At 39.0% G+C, this 13,301-nt stretch overlaps 1 long non-coding RNA gene across 1 annotated transcript; it reads right to left on the bottom strand.

The window, feature by feature from the left end:
* Positions 1–5,022: 5,022 nt before the first annotated feature.
* On the bottom strand, positions 5,023–5,361 carry LOC121968335. Its single transcript, XR_006108071.1, has 3 exons — positions 5,293–5,361; positions 5,179–5,202; positions 5,023–5,069 (listed from the first exon to the last, which is right to left on the bottom strand). It is a non-coding gene; the product is annotated as an uncharacterized LOC121968335 (long non-coding RNA).
* Between the last annotated feature and the right edge of the window lie 7,940 nt (positions 5,362–13,301).

A 13,301-nucleotide genomic window follows, 5' to 3' on the forward strand; every position in this document is an offset into this window, starting at 1 on the left:
CTCGCCCTTTGTCAATGATCAGTTATTTCTCAGCGCTTGTACATTAGTACAAATGTGAGAAGCACATTCGGTATCTAATACCCACGATGAAGAATAGAGAGGTTGACTTCTATAACATGTATACCTGAAGTAGAAATCTTATTTCTCTTCTTCTTAAGATCTTCCAGTTATCCTGTGCAGTTCCTCTTCCAGTGCCCTGCTTGTCCTTGATACAGTTGACGAAGATGCTCAACCATATCATAATCACCCATCAACTGGTATTGCTTCTGAAGCTCAGAGTTCATGGTTGCGAGTATGAGACATGACACATCTAATGCGTCATCTTGATGCTTCTTGTAAGCATCTCGGTCAGCTTGCATGGCAGTGGTAGGGAGGTACCTCATGAATGGGCTGCTCCAGAACGTACAGTTTACATTCTTGTGTGAGAATAATTCTCAAATTCCTGTACCAGTCCGGGAAATTAGCTCTGTTGAGCTTGTCCTTCTTAAGGACGGAACATAGGGAGAAAGAGTTCATATTTGACGTCATGGTTATCTACAACAAAAAATGCAGAAAAATAAATATCATATTCTATTAATCATCTAATTAGGCCTTTAATTAAATGATGCTCCCACTGAATTATAGAATTTTTGTAGAATCAAGTGAGTGATGTGGTCAAACCACACTAACTAGATTCTAACCAACTATCTATAACTCGTGTGGGACAAGATCCACATCATACTACACCTTGAGTTAGCTTTGGCTAAATCGCCCAAGACTTAGTATGATCGGTAGGTAACTAATTACCAATTACATCTCTATGCAACTCTTGTTTATAGGATCAAGATCTGTATTTATATTAAAACTCGAGTTAGCTTTGGCTAATACGCCCAAGAGTTAATATAAACGTGATTTTGACCTATCTACCAACAATTGGAAAATGCCTATAGTTAAACTCGATCCAATTGAGTTAACTAGTTACTCAATCTAATTGAGTTGTACTCACCCATGCGTTGATAGGCGAGACCAAAATTGTCCCTCGGTACCCTACCAAGATAGTATGTGTTGCTCTGCTTTGGCAGATTCAACAACAACATGCGATCGAGGTAGTGATAGGTATCACGGCATGGTAGGCATTACGAGTTGACGTGATTGAGATCTAATCTAATCGACGAGGTGTATCATATACACGATTTAGATCTAATCTAATTGTTAGGGCGCATCATGTACGCAATTTAGATCTAATCTAATCGTCGAGGTGTATCATATACGCGATTGATCGAATCGAATCATTAAGGCGCTAATTAATTACTTATTCTAGCATGCATCACATATACACACACAAGCAATTAATTAAATATTTTGTGATTAGTCATGGCCCTACTACGATCTTCTCAAGCCAATGAGAAGATCGGATGGTCAACCTAAGGTCAATAGCTTCTCAAGCTCCTTCCTTTAACCACCTTGTGTTGCTCGCGCCCTCCTCGAAACTCCGTTTCGAGTGAACCTTCCACCGCTCTAATTTTGTACATTAGAAAAGGTGAAACTTGAGTTACATTCGAGTCTAAAACTATTTTACAACAAGAATATAAAATAGAGAGGCACGACGTGCAGGTCGCGTATCAAATACAACACACACAATCACATGACGACACGCAGGTCGTATTATGAATTACAACACACAATTTCCAATAAAATTGGGTCTTTTGAGCCATGACCATCACAAAATAATACATAATTCTAAATTATGTAATTTCTATAAATTTCTATAATTTTTCTTACAATTTTTACAATTTTTATGAGTAAAAATTCTCGGTGGTCCCGTTGAGCGATTTTCGGGCGCAATCGCGGAACGAATCCCCTTGCGGGGTCAGGGGAAGCACCCCTACCCACGATATAACCATTGTGAGTGTTCCTAAGCGATCCTATAGGACCTTAGTCTGCTGTCCCAAAAGGATTTGGGGCGAAACCTTGCCGTTTCGGAAATATCTTCTCGGTAGTCGAAGCCTACAAGTGTCTAAACACTTGTGCTTCGCTTCTACGAGAAAATTACCCATAAAATCTATAAAAATCATAAAAATACAGAAACTTACAGATCTGTATAATTTCATAAAATTCAAAATAAAACATGTATACGCTTCACACGTGGTTTTGATACCACTGTTGGATTTTTCGGGCCGCAAAAACCAATTTTTTTGCGTTGCGGAAACACCGAAACCCCCATGCCACAGATCCGTGTGAAGAAATAAAATTATTCTAAACTTTCATATACATGTTTTATACTCCTAGATCTACATTAGATCTACAAAAGAAAAAGGTTACCTTTGATGCGAAGCCCTTCGCAATCCCGCTCGTCCAAGGTTCGTCGTCGGATCTCGAGAGTATCAAAGTAGATACTCCTCTATGTGTATCCACACGAACAACTCGATTGAGAGAACCTCTAAGGATGTGCTAGCAACCTTAGAAGATCAGTAATGGTGGAGGAGAGGGAGAGAAGAGAAGAGCTTGAGGAAGAAGAAGGAGTTACTCACCAAGCGCACAAAATGCACTAACTCCCTCATCTAAAGTGGCCGGCCACTTTTAGAGAGATTGTAACCTCCATGGGATGCCAAGAGTCACAACTCTTGGTAACTCCCATGAGGTGGCATCTCACTTAAGCAACCATGATGATGTGGAGCATCATCATTGGTCCACTTCTTGCCAACTCACCAATGAGGTGGCAAATGGTCAAGTCAAACTTGACTCTTCATCTTCCTCTCAAGTCAAGTCAAACTTGATGTCACGCCCCCAAAGGAGTCTCTGCCAGACAAAAATCCGACAGCATCTCCCCTGTACCGGTGACAATCTGAAGCATCACTACAAGAAAAATACATCAGGCACATGCGACTGGAATATTTATATACACAATCACGCAGTTATAATAACAGCCCACACGGCTGGAATGAAACAATCATAACCACGCAGTTATATATAAAACAGCCCACACGGCTGTACTAAAACACAGCGAAAAAATGACAGAAAGCCCACACAACACAAATAAATACAATGTATGCCGGCACGGCTTAAACACAAATACAACACCAAAACCATAGGATAGCCACATGGCTATACACAAATACAATGCCAAAAATAAGAAAAGAATATACAAAAGAAAGTAAGCACGGTCTTCGGATGTGACGTAGGACCCAGCAGACAGGATACTCCGAGCGACACCAACCATCTACAGGCTACCTAAAAACATAAATGTATACATGCGGTGGTGAGTATAGGTAACTCAGCGGGTAATAGAAAAGATAGTGCATGGTCCATAAACAACATGGAGATCACAAGTATACAGTCTCAGTAGGGAATAAGAACATGATCATACTATCATAATCAATGCATCTGAACATACCTGACATAATAACCTGACATAAACTGTACAAACTACAACTAACATAATGATAGATACATACCCAATCTGGAATTGACACATGGTACAATGATCAGTAAACTCACCGGATCTGCAACAGATATACCCGTGACACCTATGCAATATAAGTACGACTGCATATACATGTAAAATAAATGACATGTATGCAGCATGACAATCAAATGCAACAACCATATCTCAATCAAGTGCAACAACGACAATCACATGCAACTAGTATCTACTAGGCATGTATGCAAATGCAGATGCACCGCGCATCAAATGTAGGAATAATAACTGCGTATGCATGCTCCATGGTCACCCCCGACACCTCTCCAGACACCACGACCCCAGTATGGCCGAGAGGCTTGGGTCTGTGACAAACCATACTAACCTCAACAGGGCGTAACCGCTATAAAGCGGCTGAGGCGTTCGGTACGCTAAGTAGTTATCTAACTACATAGCATCAGGGTCCCTGACTACTCACATCATAAGCCCCCTGACTACTGAACCCTCCAGACCCACTAAGTGATCGAGGCGGACAGAGTACACACTGAGCAGCCTAATGAGCAGGACAGGACAGTGGTAACTGCTCCCACTACCACTACCCATGAGTGGTCGAGTGTGCGGCGCTAGATATGACTCACGACTCTCTCTTACCACAAGGGAGACAACAGTCGCCAGCATGCAATGAATGATGAACATGACATATATATAATCATGATACAAACATCGTCATCATCCATGCAACCTCTAAATCCACATAAGTACTCCACAACGTGAATATAATCATCATGGTAAATCCAACACATCCCACCAAACACATATACACAACTATACGCGTATAATCAACCAAAAATCTCCAATAATCCACTGGACACATATGCACCGAACGTAAGTACAATCAACATGTATCCTCCAATAATAACCACATCAGACACGTGTATAAACCATAAACATACAATCAACACAACTCCTCCAAAAGTACATAACCAAACACGTGTGTACATACAAGATGCAAATGTACGGTCAACATGATGTCTCCTAAAACACATACTAAGCTACGTACAGTCCACATTATATGCAAAATCAGCATGGTAAATCCTACCACTCGACAATCCCTACAATACATACTCTACACGCGTAATCACAGCAGAGTAGAAATCAAGAGTAGAGACTGTATATGAATTAAATAGATCATCACAAGGGTCAAGCATAAGTATCATGCAGGAAGAACAACAATCGATCATGATATAAGATTAAGCAACCTAATCCGTCAAATAACAACCATGCACTAAGCTCAAAGAAAATCTACATAGAGGCAAAGGAAGAAATACTCGCCTTAAAATGTAGATCGTGCCAAGTAATCCCGCGTTGAGACTCTCGTCCCGAATCTAAGTCCTGCAGCAATCAATATGTTTATATTTTATTTAGCTAAATTTATATGAATTAAATAGCTAAATAAAATCCCTAACCCAATAGGATCACTCTAGTCAAAACTGATCTCTGACTAATCCTCCAAATCAACACATCCTTTAATCCAATAACAAATTTCTATCATAAATCTACAACAACCTAACATCATCATCAACAATTCCAATCCAATCAGAAATACCTCATTGATACATCACTTACCTTGGAAGGTTGTAGCTGATCCACACTCACAGCTCCCACCATAACCCTGCCAATAGCTACCAAAGCATTCATACATCAATCCTTCCAAAAATTTGTCCAAGAAGCAAAAATACAGCAATGTATCTACTGAATCCTACACCCGGAATCACACTCACCTCAATTGATCCCAAATCAAGCTGCTGTTCACCACCAGGATCAAGAAAGAGGGATCAGAATTCATCCAAACAACACATCACTAACTCATTTCCAACAACAACTATGCACCTTACCTCTTCACCCGAGAGCTACCAAAGACCCCAGCCACAAGAATTGGAGAAGATGAAGTTCTTCTCAAGGAAGATCCATCACTAGGTTTATCCGAAGCATCCTCATAGACCAGAACAGAGAGAGCACCATAAACGCAGAAAAATCCTTGAATTCATAGAATCCCTCGACCAAGCCTTACCTCAATCAATCCCTACAGCGGGTGTTGTGCGATCCACAGCCACTGCGACGAGGAATGGGAGCTAGGGCTCCGATTCTTGCTTTAGTCCAAGATCGAGTCATGCTAGGGTGGCGTCGTGGGTCAAGAAGAAGGTTGCAGACCTGAAGCTATGGCTCAGGAAGCGATGGACAGCATCGGCTGCTCATGGATGTCCGGCGATCGACGATCGGAGCAGCACAGTGTCGGCGTCGTGGGTTTGGGGATGAATCGCGAGGGAGAGGGAGGAAGAAAGGAGACTCAGCCGGCATTGGCTGAGTTGCGTCAACACAATCGGACTGTCCACTATGCGGTGGCGCAACATCACCGGGAGAGAAATCGCCGGAGAGGGCAGTGCGTGAGGGAGAAGAGGAGAAATGCTCGGGGTTGAGGAGAATGACTCGGAAATTAGGGATTATAAACTTAGGTTTAAGTAATTAAAACCTAAGTTAATTTCTCAATCAAATCCCACTTTAATTGGGTATTCCTAACAGGCTTTATCCGCGCCCGCCGCTCAATCCCCTCAAAACCCTCTGTATAAGATCCGAAAAATTCCCAGAAAATTTCTAAAAATCCTGGAAAAATCCCATAAGATTTTTCCTCCAATATTATTTATTATTATTTTACGATATCTTACACTTGACCACTTCTCTCCAATGGTTAATCAAATCTAACCATTGGTTCAAGTCAATCTTAATTTAATGAATCCCTATTCATTGAATTAAATTGATTCAATGAGTCTAAGTCCAAATTAGACTCATTTAATACATGAACCAAATTGAGTCCAACTCAAAAAGCCTAATTTGGATTACTCTTAATCCTATTTGGTTCATCACATGAACCTAATCCTTTAGGTTCATCAAATGAACCAAATATCCATCTAATTGTCCTTTGTGTGTGATCCTATAGGTTCTTGTAACGTTGGTAATGCTCCTAAACTCATTTAGGAGCATAAGTAATGAGCGGTATCTAGCAACACATCATTACTACCCAAGTTACAAGAATGTTGAGATCCAACATCACCTTGTGACTACTAATTGTGACTCTTCACAATATATGACATTGTCCTTCTATCCTAGATATCAAGATTGATCAATATGAGGCATAGACCGTGTCATCCTCTAATCAATCTAAATCTTGAACTCCAAGTAGACTCACTCGATCAAATGAGCTCAATATCTTATATTGACTCATTTGGGCATGACCATGCACTTAGTGGTCTCACTCTATCAAGAATAACGATGTCTCTCCCGTCATATAGGAGGGATTGATCCCATCTATATCACTCACATCCCTCCGCATAATTTGTTACATACCCAGTAATCGCCTTTATAGTCCACCCAGTTACGGGTGATGTTTCATGAAGCCAAAGTGTGTAACTCCTTATGTAGGGAACCATGGTGACTTCAGGTCCAAGGACTAGTAGTCAAACTAATAGCCACATGAGAAAGTATATGACACTCATATAACGATCCATGATACTTTCTCATGGCGGGTCATTCAGTATATATTATCCAATGCATACCCATGTGTCAACTTGATATCTCTATATCCATGACTTGTTAGATCAAGTCATCTAGTTGACCTACATGCTAGTCTCGTCGCATTAACATTGTCCCTAAATGTTAATACTCAACTAGAAATGATTAAGAGTAGTGTTACCTATATCATCTCACTATCGGTTCAACTAACCGAATGATATAGGTAAGAACCCTCTACTAAAGAACGCTATTATACTTAGTTATTTGGCACCAATACAAGTAAGTATAATAACCAAAACAAATGTCTTTATTTATATACAAGAATATGATACAATGAGTTCATACAACAATCATCAAATGATTGGCTCTATGACTCTAACTAACAGAACCAAGCCTGCGAAGGAAAGAAACGCCACACCCGGGGTGATAAGTTTCGATGGGTTGAACGCCATGAGAGTAAACTCGATAAGTTCAGAAAGTCCTTTCAAGAACTAAGAGAGCACACAATCTCACCAAAAACTAAGTTGCTTCATACTAAGATGTCCCTCCCTTATATAATGGGAGTTAACAAGGAAAAGTACAAGATAAGTGCATCCACAATTACAGTCCCAATGTTGCATGTCTCATGCATGCAAGCAATCTAGGAACCCAAAACAAAATAAATGCATGTACAATTAGAGTCTCAAGTCGCATGCTTCATTAAACAAACTAAAATACTTAAGTCTTCATGCATGAACGAGTTCCCATGCTTATTACCGTTCTTCCGTTAAGCATTGCCAATCATGGATGGTTATGTCCGATTGCATGGATTATGCCACGACTAGCAGTTGGGACTATCTTGGTCTCTCCTTGCTCATAGTTCTCCCAATATTTTTTGATTAGCCCATTTAGTGCTTCCTTGAAACGCTTTGATAGCAGTCTTGTAATTGGGCGTTCAGGAAGTGATAACTGATCTCTCCTATATTTAGCCATTGGGCATACATCATTCTCCCCTTCTTGAAAAGGATTTGTCTTCAAATCATCACCTGCATCAAACAGGGATAAGTCAGCAACATTAAAAATTAGAATGTACGCCATACTCACCTAGTAGTTCAAGTTTGTAGGCATTATCATTGATGCGCTCTAATACTTCAAATGGGCCATCCTCTCGAGGTAGAAGTTTAGAATGACGTTTATCCAGAAATCACTCCTTTCGGAGGTGTAACCAAACCCATTCTCCTGGTTCAAACACAATCTTCTTGCACCCCTTGTTAGCTTGTTGTATGTATTACTGAGTTCTTTTCTCAATATTGAGTCGTGCTTATTCATGAATCTTCTTTGTGAATTCGGCCTTCTGCTTACCATCTAAGTTTATGTGCTCACTTACAACTAAAGGAATCAAATCTAATGGTGACAAGGGATTGAAACCATAAACAATTTCAAATGGAAAATATTTAGTCGCATAATGTATGCTCCTATTGTAAGCAAATTCAACATGAGGTAGACAATCTTCCCATATTCTCAAATTCTTGTTATTGACCGCACGAAGTAAAAAGGACAAGGTTCGATTGACCACTTCAGTTTGCCCATCAGTTTGGTGGTGGCAAGTAGTAGAGAACAAAAATTTAGTTCCTAATTTCCCCCACAAAGTCTTTCAAAAATAACTCAAAAACTTTGCATCCCTATCAGAGACAATGGTCCTAGGCATGTCATGCAACCTAATAACCTCTTTAAAAAACAATTCAGCTATATGCGATGCATCATCGATTTTATGACATGGAATGAAATGCGCCATTTTGGAGAATCTATCTACCACAATAAAAATTGAATCTCTCCCCCTCTTGGTCTGTGGTAATCCCAAAACAAAGTCCATTGAAATATCAGTCCAAGGTTCACTAGGCAAAGGGGTATACAAGCCATGGGGTTTCAATTTAGATTTAGCTTGTTTGCAAGTGATGTACTTCTCCCAGATTCTTTCCACATCACGTTTCATATGAGGCCAAAAGAAATGATCCTGTAAAACCCCTAAAGTCTTAGTAACGCCAAAATGATCCATCAAACCACTACCATGGGCTTCCATAGTGAATAATTCACGTAACGAACACATAGGCACACATAATATATTTTAACAAAATAAAAACCCATCATGCCTATAGAACTTACCAAATGCAACCTTATCACATGCTTTGAACACATCAGAAAAATCAGTATCATTAGTATATAAATCCTTGATATATTCAAATCCAAGTAACTTCGTATTTAAAGTGGACAGTAAAGCATACCTTCGAGATTATGCATCAATTAGCAACTACGTTCTCCTTTCCTTGCTTGTATTTGATCACATAAGGTAATGTCTCAATACCTTCTACCCATTTAGCTTGGCGTCGGTTCAACTTATGTTGGCTCTTCAAATGCTTTAGAGATTGATGATCTGTGTGAATCATGAATTCTTTTGGCCATAGGTAATGTTGTCGTATCCCCAATGCTCTCACCAATGCATACATCTCCTTTTCATATGTGGGATAGTTGAGAGTGGCTCCACTCAACTTCTCACTAAAGTAAGCAATGGGTTTCATCTCCTGCATAAGCATAGCACCTATACCAACACTAGAAGCATCACATTCGATTTCAAATATTTTAGAAAAATCTGGTAGGATTAGTAAAGAAGCAGAACATAGCTTTTCTTTCAAAATGTTGAAGGCCCTCTCTGGCCCCTCTCCCCACTTGAAGGACTCATTTTTCTTAATGACTTTAGTAAGAGTAGCTGCAATATTACTAAAATTATGAACAAACCATCGATAGAAGCTGGCCAAACCATGGAAACTCCTCACTTGGCTAATTGTTGTCGGTGTTGGCCACTCTTGGATTGCTTTCACCTTTTCCTCATCCATCTCAACGCCTTTAGTGCTAACAACAAAATCAAGAAACATGACTTTCTCCGTACAAAAGGAGCATTTAATGAGGTTAGCAAAAAGCTTTTCTTCTTTTAGCACACTCAAAACTAACCTTAAATGTGTAACATGCTCTTCTAAGCTTTTGCTATAAATCAAAATATCATCAAAATACACAACTATAAATTTTCCTAAGAAAGCACGCAAAACATGGTTCATCAAATACATAAAAATGCTAGGAGCATTAGTTAAGCCAAAAGGCATTACTAACCATTCATATAAGTCATGCTTGGTTTTAAAACCAATTTTTCATTTATCACCTTTCTTCATCCTAATATGATGATATCCACTTCTAAGATCAATTTTTGTGAACACACAAGAACCATGCAATTCATCAAGTATATCATCAATCCTAGGAATTGGATGGCGATACTTTACCGTGATGTTGTTGATGGCTCGACAATCCACAAACATCCTCAATGTTCCATCCTTCTTGGGAGCGAGTAACACAGGCGTGGCGCAAGGGCTCATGCTTTCTGGAACATACCCCTGTTCTAATAATTCATTAACTTGCCTCTGAAGTTCCTTTCATTCCTCTGGATTGCTTCCATAGGTAGGTTGATTTGGAATGGATGCACCGGGTATGAAGTCAATTTGGTGCTCAATTCCTCTAATTAGAGGTAAACCATGCGGAACCTCTTCAGGAAAGACCACCTCGAATTCCTGTAAGAGAGAAATAATAACACTAGGCAAAGAACTGATAAGGTCGTTAGTGCTCAGAAGTGCCTCCTTATATAAAAGGATAAGGGGCAGCTGATTTGAAAACAAAGCTCCTTTGATCTCACTTTTTTTTTTTTTGCTTAAAAGATATTTTTCTTTCTCTCTCCTTTTTTTCCCTTGCCCACTTCTTTTGTCTCTTTCCTTGTAACACCCATAGGATCCCTAGAAATTTTACATGAAATTATGCATGGTTAAATAGGTTTTATGTGGACTCTTCTTTAAAAAGAAAAAAAAAGAACCAAAAAGAGGCATGACCAAGGATTGAACCTTGGACTTCTTAGTAAGTGGTTCCATATTATAACCAGTAGCCCCAGAAGGGGAGTGCTATTATGAAAGAGAGGGAAATGTTAGTTAAAGGTAGGGAAAGAGAAGGTTCCTTTCACTTAGAAGAAAAGTTGGAGTTGCCCTCTTCCTCTCTAATGAAAAGATGATTTTTGCTATCTCCCTTCATTAAGGATGAGTTAAAAGAAAAAGGGAAGGCAAAGTTCATTTTTCTTCTTCCTCTCACTTAGCCTAAATAAGAGAAAGGAGGGGAGAATTTCATTTTCTTTTCTTCCTCCTCCCTCCTCCTCTCCACCGAAAATTCCAAGCCTCCTCTTCCTCCTTGCCGAGAACAAGCAAGAGGTCTTCTCCCTAGGATAACTTCACAAGCAAGGTTTCTTTTCATTGTAAACCAAGCGAAAGGAAGTAAGTGTCCCCTCACCTACAATACAAGTAGTTTAAGACATTTTTATGCTTATAGGTTACTTGAAAACTAAGGTCTTACCATATGAGTTTCGGCCATGATAAGTTAATGGACTATCTATGGATGTAAGAATCTTTTATGCTTCATGTTGTTGGAAAAATTTGGAGTTCCACACCTTTAGGTTTCGGCCAATGAAAGAAAAAGAACTAGAGAAAGTTTTACACCTAAACTATGCATGTTTTATGCTTCCTCATGATGTATAATTTTCTATACCATGTTGTGTTAAATTTCCATGTATTATGTTGTATCTAGAACCTAGAAGCTCATCTTTAGGTTTCGGCCAATGAAAGAAAAAGAACTAGAGAAAGTTTTAGACCTAAACTATGCATGTTTTATGCTCCCTCATGATGTATGATTTTCTATACCATGTTGTGTTAAATTTCCATGTATTATGTTGTATCTAGAACGTAGAAGCTCGCCTTTAGGTTTTGGCCAAGGAAAGAAAAAGAACTAGAGGAAGATTTAAGACCTAAACAATGCTTATTCATGGATTCTTATGATATGCAATCCATTAAATGATGTTAGATTAAAGTTTCTCATGCTTGTTGTTGCTTAAAAAAGGATGCATGCTAGAAGGGTTTCGGCCAAGAAAAGATAAGGAGAATAGAGGAAGATTTAAGACCTAAACAATGTTTACTCTTGAATTCTTATGATATGCAATCCATTAAATGATGTTAGATTAAAATCCTTCATGAATGTTGTTGTTTAAAACCTAGAACTTTGTTCTTAGGGTTTCGGCCAAGATGGATTTAAAAGACTAGATGATTTTTTTTTAAACTTACCTATGCTTGCTATTGCTTTCTCATGATGTATAACCTCCTCTATGATGCTAGTTAAGTTTCATGTTTTTTTTTTTTATGTTGCTTGGAACTCTATGATCTATGTTCATATGTTTCGGCCAATACAAGAAAACTAGGTTAAGAAAGTACCTAGGGCTCCTATGGGTCTCACATGTTAGGATAAGCATTTGATTTCATGTCTTTATATTGCTTAGAAGTCCATGACTCAAGCTTATATGTTTTGGCCAATATGACTTAGGGCAGTAGGAAGTTCAAACAAATCCTAACCATGTATGAAAATGACTCCTATGATATGATATAAATGTTATGTCACCATGTTGTGAGACATGTGCACTTATACCTTCATGATATGAGTTATAGGACATGATATATGTTATGTGCACTCCATGCTATTATGTTATGATTTCTATGCTATGCTATTTGTGCACTTCATGCCATCATGCTAAGATTTATATGACATGTTATATGTTATGTGCACTCCATGCTATTGTGATTTCTATGCTATGCTATTTGTGCACTCCATGCCATCATGCTAAGATTTATATGACATGCTATATGTTATGTGCACTTTGTGCCATCATGTATGTTTATGCAAGGCTTATGTAAGATGAAAAGCCTAAGAGATGCTTCCCTTAAGTTGGGATCAAGGGCACTCTTCATGATATGACAAGAACATGATATGTTACAATATGACAAGAGCATGATATGATATGATATGACATGATATGACATGCTATTTTACTATGTATGGCTTGTACCGGGGATGGGCTCCTAAGTGCCCCTAGGTCGATGGTCTATGAAACAGGCCTAGTAAAAAGGGATGGGCTACTAAGGGCCCCTAGATCGATGGTCAAAGAAACAGGCCTTGTTCCTAGTAGGTTCAAGATTAGCTATCTTGGATCTATTTAGGATGCGCGCATTCATGTATGTATGTGGTACAAAGCCGGGCCCTCATGTTGAGATTATGTTTAAGTACCTATATGATATATGTTTTCAAAAGAACATCTTGCATATTCTCATTTCAATGTATATGTACATGTTTTCAAAAGCGCATTCTTGCATCCCCATAACTCATGCTATATGATTCTAGATGCTTTAGGAAAGATGCTCTATGATTATGCTTATGCTCTCACATGATATGC

Source organism: Zingiber officinale, chromosome 3B, assembly GCF_018446385.1.
Source record: "Zingiber officinale cultivar Zhangliang chromosome 3B, Zo_v1.1, whole genome shotgun sequence".
In the NCBI taxonomy this organism is placed as follows: Eukaryota; Viridiplantae; Streptophyta; class Magnoliopsida; order Zingiberales; family Zingiberaceae; genus Zingiber; species Zingiber officinale.